Genomic DNA, 12,688 nt, shown 5'->3' with positions numbered 1-12,688 from the left:
AATCACAATAAAGACAGCATATAAAACACATACTTATGTGATCTTCAGAAATGAATGTTCACCAGACTACATTTTTAAAAAAACTGATATGCCTCTAAGGGGGAGAGCAATCAATTGAAGAATAATACTATATTGATTAATCTTACCACAGTGTTAAAATGTTGAAGGATCAAGTGAGTATGGCTTTATTTTACATCAAACAGTATTCAGTTGTCAATTTTGACAGAAATGCCAGGGACACATTATTATTATCAAGACTATTTATACTATATATATCAACAATAGTAAAGTATTTAGGGAATTTAGGTAATACTTTAAAAATAATTTTAAGGTTCTGAGAATTGTATTGTCTACATTACTGTTTTAAAATTAATAGTAAGTTATATGCTGAAGAAAAGTATTATTCAACATAACAATCTCATATGATTCAAGACAGATTTCAGTGGTGATTCAGGTGGTATTAAAATTATATTCTCATTTGAGAAGTCATTTGTCAACAATGGAAAATATCATTAGCTCAGGTTTATAAAATAGCACTGCATTTTTATGTAACCAAGAGCTTTCAAACAAGGTAAAAATGTTCTATTGCACTACCAAGAGAGAACCAGGCAGTGTAAAGCCATATTGTCCCACAGCATGAAGTGATCAGATACCTGCCTAAAATGATGGACAGCTCTGGCCTAGTGAACAGGCAAAAAAAATCCCATTTACTCTCGTCCAGATGGGACCAACTGGACGCTTCAGCGCAAACAACTCATCCTTCTTCGGACCTTCTTGTCCAGCTCTTGAGCTAGCTCCGGCTGATAATGATGAATATCAAGGCTACAGTAAAGTGGGTGACAACAGAAGCCTTGTTATAGCTGCCAGTCTTTCGGTCTTGTCATTATTACACATTGAAGATTTATTTGAGTTTATTGTTGTGCACAGGGTCTGGCCATTTGCAATTCATCACTTACTACAGAAAGTTCACGATAGTGGCCGGAGCTATAATTGCCACCTCCACCTGCTTCTGGAAATTACGAGGTCACTAGCGAGGGCAGCCCAGTCTTCACTGAGCCCCAAAAGTCACGGCAGCCTCTAGTATAAAACACACATTAATAATGCCGCATTGCCCGGCAATTGATTACACAGTATCTACAGGACAGCCTGCTCCAGTGGCAAACACTGAAAGGTTACAACTACAGGAAAGAAACAATGAAACTCTTAGAGCTGCCACGATCCAAGCATCGTTGTTGTTACTGTAAATGCCGTGGTTACTGTGTGTCTAATTCAGCAACATACAAACCCATTCACCAGGCACATTTCTTTTACTTAATCTAATACAGTCCTAATCTTCCGAAGTCCAGCTAGTCTAACTGCACATCTGTTTGGGAAGCACGTGGAATATAAATCCTACATATATTATAAAAACCTCAGGACTTTGGTAGGTTTGGTAGAATAGCTAAAATCAAATGTGGAGACATCATTTTGTTTCCATTCAAGACATAAAAAAAAAAAAGAAATCCTCATACGTTTGGGGTTTGAATGTTACTACACCAATATGTTAATTGAATTTGAGGAAAAAGTCAATAATAAAAATAACCATTTTTTTAATTAAGTCTTTTCTCCTATATTTATTTCTTAGTCTTATTTTCTAAAAACGTTTAAATATTTTTATTTTCCCTCCAAAGTACTTCGAAAAATTTTTGAGAGCTTTTGCCTGTACAACTGAGCATTGAAGGTTTCACCACCAGCTACAAATAGTAGGAGCTTACATAATTTCAATTCATCTAAAATATATGATTCACTCACTCATCAGTGTGCTTAGTGTACAGACGGCTTGAAAGAGTACGATACCTGAACCTTTTCTACTTGGTATCATGCCATTGCTTGGTGGCTACATCCTCAATGTTAATGGATTTCTAAAACCAAGATTTACTGAGATAGGTATTTTTTTTTTCTTTTCTCCAGGTCCTCTTTTTAAAAGTCAACGTGGCAAGTAATGCAGAAACAAAGGTAAGCTAGCATCATAACTGAATAGAAACTGTCAACTATTTATAAAGATCGTCTATGTCTTATTCCCCAGAGTCTAATGATATTCAGTGATTCCATTTTATAAGGTATAGAAGAATCTAACCTCCAAGTGGAAAGTTTCTCTCTGCAAATTCTTTTGCAAGTGGTTTCATACATACACTGTTGTAGATTTCGGCCACACTAACTCTGGAGGCAGCTTGAGAGGGTGTGTCTCCCACTTTGCTCATATTTGCTTGTATGTTTGGATGTTATCATGTACTTTTACTGTCAGAGGTTTGGTCCCATTTCGAGTCTCACTTGGACTCACTTCAGGAACACTATGAGGTAAGAAATGGAAATGCCCAAGACACTTTTTAATCAGATTGTTTCTCCAAAAACCTAAGTCACATAAGTTCACACCATCGTTAGCTGTCTTGGGTTTGCACTCGCTGGAAGACGGCAAAGAACTGGATGCTGAAAGCCCTTCTGCTGCTCAGCTTTCCTTTCCATTGACCAGCTAAGAAGGAAAGGAATATGGGAACTACTAGCTCCCTGCAGTAGAACTTCTAGGCAGCAAGCTCGCTGACCTGGGAGGAAAAACTCTACGAGAGAGAGGACTAAACAACCACAGGTTAAGGACGTCTATTCCTATCCACCCCGTTTAGGGAATCTTGAGGGTTCAAGAAAGAGTCATGTAAAATTTCGAAATCAGATCTAGCAGATAAAATTCATCTTTTGGGGAGGTGTTGGCGGGGTGCTCCACAACAGAGAAGGGGGGCTGGAGGTCTGATCTCACGCATACATTTTTAACTAAGACCCACACTTCATCTTGAAGTTTGTGAACTTCCGTCACATACACTACCCTCCAACAGCCTCGGGAGGTAAGGATTCATATCGTATCTGTTTTATAGACGGAAAGACTGAGGCTCAGGGTGAAGGGCTTTTTCCAAAGTCATAAAACTGGCTCAAGTGATACAGCTGCCTCTTGGTCACAGGCCATACTCCAAATCCTCTACGTTGCACTAAAGCACAAGCAGTGGGGCGGGGTGGGGGGGAGTAATTTAAAAATCATTTGAACTGCTCTTTCTTTCCTCTTGAGACTTTTGAGATTATGTAATGAATGGATTTACATCTTTATATTTTCTCCAAGAAAGCTTATCTTTTTTTTATTTTTCCTAGAACATGAATCTAAACTACTAATGGGACAGAAACAAAAATATAGAAGAAAATAACGTACATTGTTTTGCACACACACACACACACACACGCACGCACACACACGCACACCTGAAATATAGCTTACATAGCTGAGATTGTAAGAACACACATGAATAGTTCAAGGAACAGTAGCTCAGGCCCTGACCTAGGACGTTACCAAATCCCAAAGCCACCTACCCCGTCACCCCAACCAGTCATCTGATCACACATCTTCCCCTTTCTCCCGAGGTGACCACCCTGAATTCTGAGTCCATCGTTCTCCTTGTTTCAGTACTGAAATCACCAGATTATATATCTCTAAACAATCCTATTTAGTTTTGCCAATCTTTGAACGTTATATAGACAAAATCATACTGTGTATATTATCCTGCAGTTTACTTTTTTCTTCCCATATTGTATTTTGAGATGCATTGATATTGATGCATGGAACTGTAGTTCATTCATTTTTAACTATCAATGTACTATTCCACTCAAAGAACATACCACAATTTATCCATTCTCCTGCTCATACACATTTATGGGATTAGTTTGGTCCAATTTTTCACTCTTATAAAGAATGCTACTATGAGTATTTTTGTACATGACTCCTAGCACAAAACTGCAAAAGTTTTCTCTACGGCATATTCCTTGTGGGCAGTTTGCAGATTCATGAGACATGCACTGTTGACTGGGTACTTTTTCCAAAATAGTTCAAGCTGCCTTGCTAACAATTTATAGTGTTTGTGTTCACTCTCTTTAACAAGTGTCAAGTTTTACATTTTAATATGGTTGAATTTCTCAGTCTTTTCCTTAATGGTTTATACTTTTTTCTCTTCCTTAAGAACTTCTTTTGCTTTGAGATCTTAGCATTGTTCTCCGATATTTGTTCTAAGTGTTAATGCTTCGCCTTTCCGCTCACATGTTTAATTCCCTTGGAATCGATTTCTGTATAGGCTGTGAGGTAGGGGTTCCATTTCCATTGTCCCCATATGGGTAACTCATTGTCCCTGATTCAAGCGTTCATCCTTCCCCACTGATCTACAATATTGCTCTTGCCATATGTCATATGACACTATTTGTGTGGTTTTTGTTTTGGGCCCCCTCCTGTTTCCTTTGTATATTTTTCTATTCCTGCATCAATGCCCAACTGCTGATTAATGAACCTTTCATGAGATACTATTTTGAAGTCCTAAAAATTGTCAGTACATGATATTCATACTGTAAAATAAGCAGAAGTCAAACTTTATTACCATTTAACGAGTTAATAAGCTGAACACACAAATTAATTTGTAAAATGCTTCTGAATCACGACCCAAATCTTACATTTCTCAAACTGAAGATTTTCTAACCCACTGGTTTTTTCATGTTATCTCATTAATCTGGAACTTAAAGTGATACTAATTATATGTAATGGCTTCATAGTATTGTGGAAAAAGCATAGGCTTTGGAGACAGACACACACACACACACACACACACACACACACACACACACACAATAATTAGAAACAGGACCTTATAGACTAAACCTATGGTGCATCACTTACCTTTCTGAGGCTAAAGTAACCTCATCTTTCCAGTTTCAACCACTATCTTTAAAGGATTTCTGTATGTAGGGGGGACTATATTTAAACACTTAGCACTGTGCTTGATGTATAGTGAGCACTAAATAAATTATGTATCTTTTAACACTGAATACACATGAACTCAAGTACCGCTTACTAATACGGTAACATGAAACAACAATGGAATCAGAGAGCGAATGCACACATTGAACTGTCTGCTGTGGTACCTAAGTGCACTATGGACCCTTATGCTGACCAAAGGCATCTGACTGACTTAGTAAAAAGTCAAGAACCAACCCAAGAAGTGGACCAGCCATCCTGCCATCCAATTCCTGTGCTTGAGCATCTAGTTTTTAAAATTAAACTCCAGTATCTTCCCTGGTTGGAGTTCCCATAACCCACCCCATCAAAACTCAAAGAAGTTGTGGGCTATCACCAAGAGAAGACAAAACAGAGGCCCACACTCAGTGCCCAGGCAAAAGCTTAGAAGTCACCCGATACCCGGTCACTCCACCCAAGTATAATAGGTGGGAATCAAATCCCGTTCACCAGCCCCACCACGTCTCTCCCCAGCACACGTCTCTGTCCTCACCGCCCGCGGGCTGGACTGCCCCACACTCCCATCCCCCAGCAACACGTGTCATCGCGTTTACTTGACCAGTTACAAAGCTGCACCAAATCTCGCAAGTCACAACAAAATCCTACGAAAACAATACGGTTATTGTAGCGCTGAGAAAACGGAGGCACGGCGAGTTTAAATGGCATGTCTGGAGACATACAGACCGAGAATTTCAACCGGATCAGCTAATGCCAAAATACGTACACCTCTCAACTACATGCAGTGCCATGGGCCGTGACTTACCCTTTATTCTAAATTGTAAACTTAGAACACCTCCTTGCTAAAAACTCCTTTACGAGGTGTGGAGAAATGACCTGACTCTGGATATATTTTGAATATAGATCCTTCAATGGCTCCACTCTACCTACAACATGAAAAACCGAACTCCTTTCTCTAACACGCTGCTGAGAGAGGCCTTCCCCGAGTCCTTCTCACTGTCACCCACCTTATACTCTTCTCTCTGGCCTTAACAAAGGACACTCCTTTCCATCCTCTTTTCACATCACAGACATCTTTTCACAACAGCTGACAACCAGGCAGGGCGGAGGCCAGAGGCAGGGTGGTCCTAAGAGAGCTCAAGGTTGGGTGGGAGTGGATGCTGGATGTGCAAGAGAACAAGTGAGCCTGAGGCCGAGCTGCCTGGCCAGCTCCACCCGGTAGTCCAGGGCAGACCTGGCACTGAGCGTGGCCGAGGACAGAAACCGGACAGTGACGACCCTGTTCGCACACACGAGAGAGACGGAGAGACCGAGACACACACCGCGCAGAGGCCGGAGAGGGTTCTGGGTGTGGCATTTCTCCTCTTCTTCCCTCCCTCCCTCCCTCCCTCCTACTCGTCCATCCTTCAAGGCTCTGCTCCGGGATCTGCTACTGCAGAGTCTTCCCCACACCCACACCCTGCGTCCCCTCCTTACGGCCAACACAGCACTGAACAAACGGCTTTGGAAGTCTCTCTCTGCCTTTCTTCACCATTCAACTACAAATTCCTTAGGAGTGTTTTCCCCCCCTCTTTAGTCGTCAGTGTCTTGCACGTAATGGGGCTCAACAAATACAGAAGGCAGGGAAAAAACTCATTTTTCAATTTCTCCAACACTTTCTAAATCGAATGGAGAAACGCATTGTCCTAATCTCTCTCTCTCTCTCTCTCTCTCTCTCTCTCTCTCTCTCTCTCTCTCTCTCTCTCTCTCACACACACACACACACACACACACACTCTTTCTCAAACATATTTTATTTTTAATCAGGATTAAATGTTACCAGAGAAGACACTAAATAAATATGTAAAACTCAACTTTTTGACTATCATGGCCCACCATTGTGAACCATGGCTTTTGTATGTGCTTCATTCAAAGAAGTTTCTCGACCCCACAGTGTTACTGTCATTTGGGGACAGGTAATTCCTTGCTGTGTAGCCGCACTCCTGGCCTCTACCCACTAGATGCCAGTAGCACCCCCACCCTGTTTTGACAACTACAACTCGCTGGTCTCCATACTTTCTTTCCTTGCAGGATAGTTGCATTTTAAGATTTTAAACTTAAACTTGGCATAGACTGTGGTATGGGTTATTTGATAGGGTAGGAAAAAAAGCCCCAAAAGCTCAATTAGCGCAAACTTCCTTACAAAAGGCAAGGGAACACCAGTGTCTGAAAAGGGAGTTTCCAATGTGTAACTACTTGTGGAGATGGATGTGAACTAAGCTTCCGGTGCTAATCATTCTGCAATATGTACATATATCAGATAACTATGGCGTGCACCTCAAACTAATACAGTGTCATATGTCAATTATATCTCAATCAAAAAAAGGAAAAAAGAAAACAAAGTTAGGATAACATGAGCAGGTCCATTCACTTTTGAAAAAAAAAAAAAAGATATCATTTGTGCATTCTTTACACTTTTTTGGAATGCTGCAGTTTTCAAAGTCAGTTCTGCAGTACCCTTCCTTGTGGGCAGAATGAAATCAAACATTTAAAATTACAACCCCACGTGGGGGTAAATAACTGCATCTGCTACAAAACTTAATAAAATCATCACAAACACCACTGCTCTGCTGACAGGAGGAGCTCTGATGGCATTAGAACTGAAAAAAGTTTTACCCAAAAACATGCACAGCAGTCACTTCAATGAATTGAATTTGGGGAGTAAAAAGTGGAAAAATATGTCGCGCTTCAAGCAGTGAGAAGATTTTTGAGGACACTTGACATTGGTGTGTGCATGTATCTAATGCATTTCATGAAAGCCCCTCACGTTCCTCTGAAGCTCCCTTCCTCCCCACCCCGTTTTTTTTTTTTTTTTTACTGCATAAGATAATCCCATTACTCTTCAAATTCTGATCTGTGCCAAGTTCATTTTCAAAATTGGATCTTCGCCCACTGGTGTTTATTTCCTCTTCTGCCCCATGGTCCTTTCCCCACTTCCTTCTGAGGTAACTAGTTATCTAGAAGGCTCAGTGGAAGTCTGCGGGGCACACCTACAGACGGAGCTCCGATGGACTGGACCGCCGTCTCTATTTTCATCCTGTGACAAGTGCGGAAGATAAAGCAGAGGGACAACACGGGGTGCAGAGCTCACAGACACCCCTCCCCTGCAGGGTATGTCTAGCTATTTGCGTTGCTTTTCATCTGAACCAGATGACCTTTCCTGGGCAATGCCAAGCCCTTGACAACAGAAAACCCCTCTGAGGATTGGTTCTGGTGAGGGGTCCTCTAAGCAGGGACATGTATGGGAATTTCCAGGAAGAGCCCTCTGTGATCAGAACACTGAGTTCTGACCCTCTTTGAGCAAATACCTATTCTGCTTTTTCCCGCCAGATGCCAGGGCAAAGGAAAACTACAGCCGCACCAGTGCCCCTGGTGTCAGGCTCACCTCTAGCCGTTCAAAGTGACCTGAAAAGTGCTCCGGTGTATAAGGAAGAGACAAATACCACTGAAAAGTGGTATCCAAGGATGCCTTTTTTAAAAATATGCATTTTATACTAACTTCATAAGCAGGTGCAAACAGAGTTCTGTATTGCATGGGATAGAGCATATTACTTTATAACGTTTCAGGCAGTGGACATTTTCCTACTGAACTCTTGCTTAGAATCTGAAGGCTGAATGAGTGACTGTGAGTGACGGCAGGCTGGATTGCTGTCCTCTTAACCACTTCCTGATACCTTCACTGGGCCTCAGGCAACATGTGGGAGTCCAGGGCTCCATGCAGCGCCCTTAGAAAACCACTAGAACAGAAAAATACAAACAAACGAAAACCACTGATGGAGAAAACGGAAGGCCTGGTCTTAAGAATGTTAATGGAAAATAACAAAGCCACGAGCACCAACAAAGTGAAGCCTCAAAGGATCGGTATGTGAACCACATTGTGCATTTCCTAGCCGTCTCACCTGAAACCAGTTGGTCAGCTCACTGAGCTTCCATTTTCTCTTTAATGAACTGGACACAGACACGCATGCCCAAGCCGCAGAGCTTGATTAATGTCTAATGAGTCGCTGCTGGCAGTGGGATCCTGAATGAGCTGCTTATTGACCTCTCTGTACTTCAGTGTCTTCACCTGTTAAAATGGACGTTCTCTCCCTCGTACGGCTATTGTAAAGATTAACAAGGAGACCTGGCATATGGAAAAACAAAGGTCAGCGATGTCTCCTATTACTCTCTAGTAGTAAACTTGGAAAACGTAAAAGTGCTGTAAAGTACTTGGCGACACCCTGTTTTTGTTCTGTTATTAGCCTTTGGTTGTTACTGGCTGTCGCTGACCAGCTGCTAAGTTGCTAGGGGTTTCTGTTGAGTTCCAGACTACCCTTTGATTTCAAAGAGTCCCCACTCTTCTGATCTGTACTGTCAAACTTACACTATCCCCCCTGTAAGAGAAACCCTGCTTCCTTGCTGCCCCTGTTCAATCATCTCAACTTGAATTCCTTTTCAGAATTTTACGCTAAGCTAGGAGATTCTCCAATAGGGTCACACTTTACCCATTTATTTGAACTATGGTTACACAGCTACTATTAGCCTTTTCCTTGAGATAATGAATTGTGTCCAGTACAAATTCAGGAACAACAACCACCACAAAAACTAGTCACACCATTCACTCCTGATTTTTAATAAACAGAACATTTTACTGTATAAAGTGCTGATGAGCCACAATCGATGAGACTAGATCTAAGGGGAACAAGCATCTTTATATCTACTAACACCTAGTGAGAGAGAAGGCTTACAGGGTTATGAGTACAGTCCTAGATACCTACAAGAGAGAAACCTGAATTTTAATTCAATTGCTTTTGATAAACGAAGTACTGTTTCCCCTATTATTTGAACTTCTGACATTCTATTTTCAGCACCTAAAAAAGTCTAAAGTTCCAGAAATGAAATAAAATAGAAAACAAATAAATTTCAACTAAACACAACTATAATGTTTACAAAACAAAAAGTAAACTAGTATCACTCTTTTAACTACAGGTAGAAACATGTCAGATATGGATGAAGAGAAAGTTTTAAAGAAGTAGATGTTAAAAAAAAAAAAGATACTTTTTTTCCCCAAAATAATTTACAGATAGAAAAGAATGCTGCAAATTACTCAAACAGTTCAAAAAGTTTCTTTAATGCCTTACTTGAAGTATGATAAAAATCCTCACTTAAAAAGGGGGTAACATTATTTGCAAAGTGAGCAGGAGGAACGGATGATAGCCATATATAATCAGTTGTCACCTTGCAGCTCAATTAGCCCTCATGTAAAAACGAGGCATGTAAGGAGAAATGAGGTTTTGACATTATCTCTGCCAGCAAGATAATTACACAGCCTTCATTTAACAGTAGGGCAACACTACTGTAGCAACAAATTAACTCAGCTCCATTTGCAATTCATGGTGTGTTTTCTCATTTAATACCATTTGTCTTACCCCAAGTTAATGTTTCCATTAGTTTTCTCTAGCACAGCACATACTCAGTTTGACTCCGCACATTACTTCACTGAGTCAAGGCTTACCTTCCAGCCACTTTTTCAAAGCATATTCAAAATGGGATAGACTGTCCCGTTTCTCCATTTCAGCTACAACTTTTCTCTGGTTTATGGCCAAATAGTACCATAGGTGTGTCTGTGTTGAACAACCGGGGATGTGAAATGCCCTACCATCGATTTCAAAGGAGTTTTCTCTTTTCATAAAGAAAAATCAAGAAAGATGCGTATCAGTCAAGTCCTAACCTGGGTACAGTTACTTATTAAGTTATGACTGTATTTTCAAAAGATGTTTTAGGAAAGAAACACTTTTCAAATGTACTGGCTACAAATGTTAAGTGTTTAATATCCTAAACGGATGAGTCTGTAATCTCATTTGCCTTTCCACATTTTACATTAGAACTTGTCCTTAGCTTGAATTTAAAAGCCACGCTATCCCCCTAAAAGTAGTGAGGGGGTGATTGAAGGGAGTTTAAAAAGAAGGGTCCAGAAACAGGAACTGACGGGCAGGCTCCTGTGCTGTCATGACTAGGCCTATCATTAAAATTTATGTTCAGCTCTCAAAGGTAACGCTGATTTGATTACTGGTTTATCCTTTGAGATCTTACACCGAATTACTCACTAGTGACAACACAAGAAGTCCTAAGTCCTAAGAACCCCAAGTCCCCAGAATTGCTTTAGTCCAAGAAGACTTAAACTTATACAGAGAATGTTGAGCTTCAAACATTCAAACATATAAAAGCAAGTGCATTTATATATAAGGAATATATTTGGAAAAAAATTAACTTTAGGTTATAAGTGAATATGGAAATATTCCAAAGTAGGGGATTTCAATTTTTAAAAATAAATAATCACTATTTTGCATGAAAGTTAAAGAACTTATTAAGGAGAAAAACAGTACTTTCCAGGAGTTTTATTTCATTTATCACAATAATGATTAGCAAAGTATCTGTGGAAAAATATATTATTTTATACTCCCAAAATATTAGAAACAAAAAGATATGTATGTATATACTTTACACAAAGTTTCATTGATAAATGCTTACTGTAACATTGTAAACTTGCAAATGAGTTTCTGTGATATATACACTTTCTGTTTTTTTCTTTGATCATTAAAATAGTTCATCAATATCTCTACACTCTCAGTTAAATAACTGTTCCAATGAATAGATTCAAGGCTTGAAACTTAAGTTATAGACAAGATACATCAAAAAAAAGTCTATGCTTTTCTTTGTGGTCTAACTTTACAATATCTCTAGTCAAAGTGACACTAAGTGAAAGAAGATAAAAGAATCGACATTTTGCTAGTTTGTTTACAAAAACATTTCTTAAATGAAGCTTTCTTCTCAATGCAGAAAGTTATTGTATAAACTTTACTAACAGTCATCCAGCCTTGGTTCAAACAATTCGAATACAGAGAAAAGACACAAACTAAAGACAATGAAAAGTTAAAATGTCTTTTTTGTGCTCAGTTGGACTTCCTAGTCACACAGTTATCCAATTGCTGTGAGGGGAATACAACTGCTTAATCTTTAGATGTTCTTCTATCATTAGCTCTGAAAGTGGGCGTGTATTACCACTACAGACATCATTGTGTGTTCCCAAACAGGAAATTACACACAAATATGACAGACAAGGAATTATCATACTTGCTATATGTGGTGAACTCAGATCAATACTTGGGCAAAGTATATGAATGAATATCACATCCAGTATATGAAAAATTAATTCATCAATCTAATTGTTAATGAAATACATGGAGCAATATTCATTCTTTTGTTTGCATTCCTTTATTACTCATTTAACTGGTGTGATCACTTTGGAAAAGATCAAGAAAGATATGTATCCAAAGTGATATTTAAATGAGCACTTAAAGGACGAATAGGAGTTACCTTGAAGTACACAACTAAAACGTGTAACTAAAACACTGACATACCATTTTTGCACTGAAGACAAAATAGGCAGTTAAAATATGCTATAGACTGTTGCTATTGCAGGAGTTTTACTTCTAAGAAATTGCACAGTTTTTAAAATGTAATGAGAACAATTGTTTCAATGGGAAATGTGGTTGAAAGATTACTGTTTTAGACTCACAATAACATAGTTATTTTCAGGTAAATATAGTTAAAATACTGAAAGTTTTTTTCTTTACGACTACTAGGGTAGAGCTATAAAATCTAAACATCGCTCAGCAAATACAGCTCTTAATTATATCTAGTTTGTGCATATGGATATTGGTCTTTCTTTTCCAATTCCTGATCATCATTATCACTAATGCAGTGCTTTATATATTTTTTATTATCTATGATAAAGCACAATGTCACCGAAACAATGCAACTGTGATGTATTGGGTGCAAGTACCTTCCCCTGGTTCA

At 39.3% G+C, this 12,688-nt stretch overlaps 1 protein-coding gene across 1 annotated transcript in view; it reads right to left on the bottom strand.

Annotated features, from left to right (window-relative positions):
- Nucleotides 1–12,688, bottom strand: part of GPATCH2 (G-patch domain containing 2) — a 148,316-nt gene that overhangs the window by 87,291 nt on the left and 48,337 nt on the right. The gene's annotated exons all lie outside the window — the stretch shown is intronic.

The sequence above is a fragment of the Rhinolophus sinicus genome, chromosome 6 (genome assembly GCF_057876585.1).
Source record: "Rhinolophus sinicus isolate RSI-liver-muscle chromosome 6, RSI-T2T, whole genome shotgun sequence".
NCBI lineage: Eukaryota > Metazoa > Chordata > Mammalia > Chiroptera > Rhinolophidae > Rhinolophus > Rhinolophus sinicus.
Note: the sequence above shows the minus strand (reverse complement) of the source record. Positions and strands in the feature narration are given on the sequence as shown.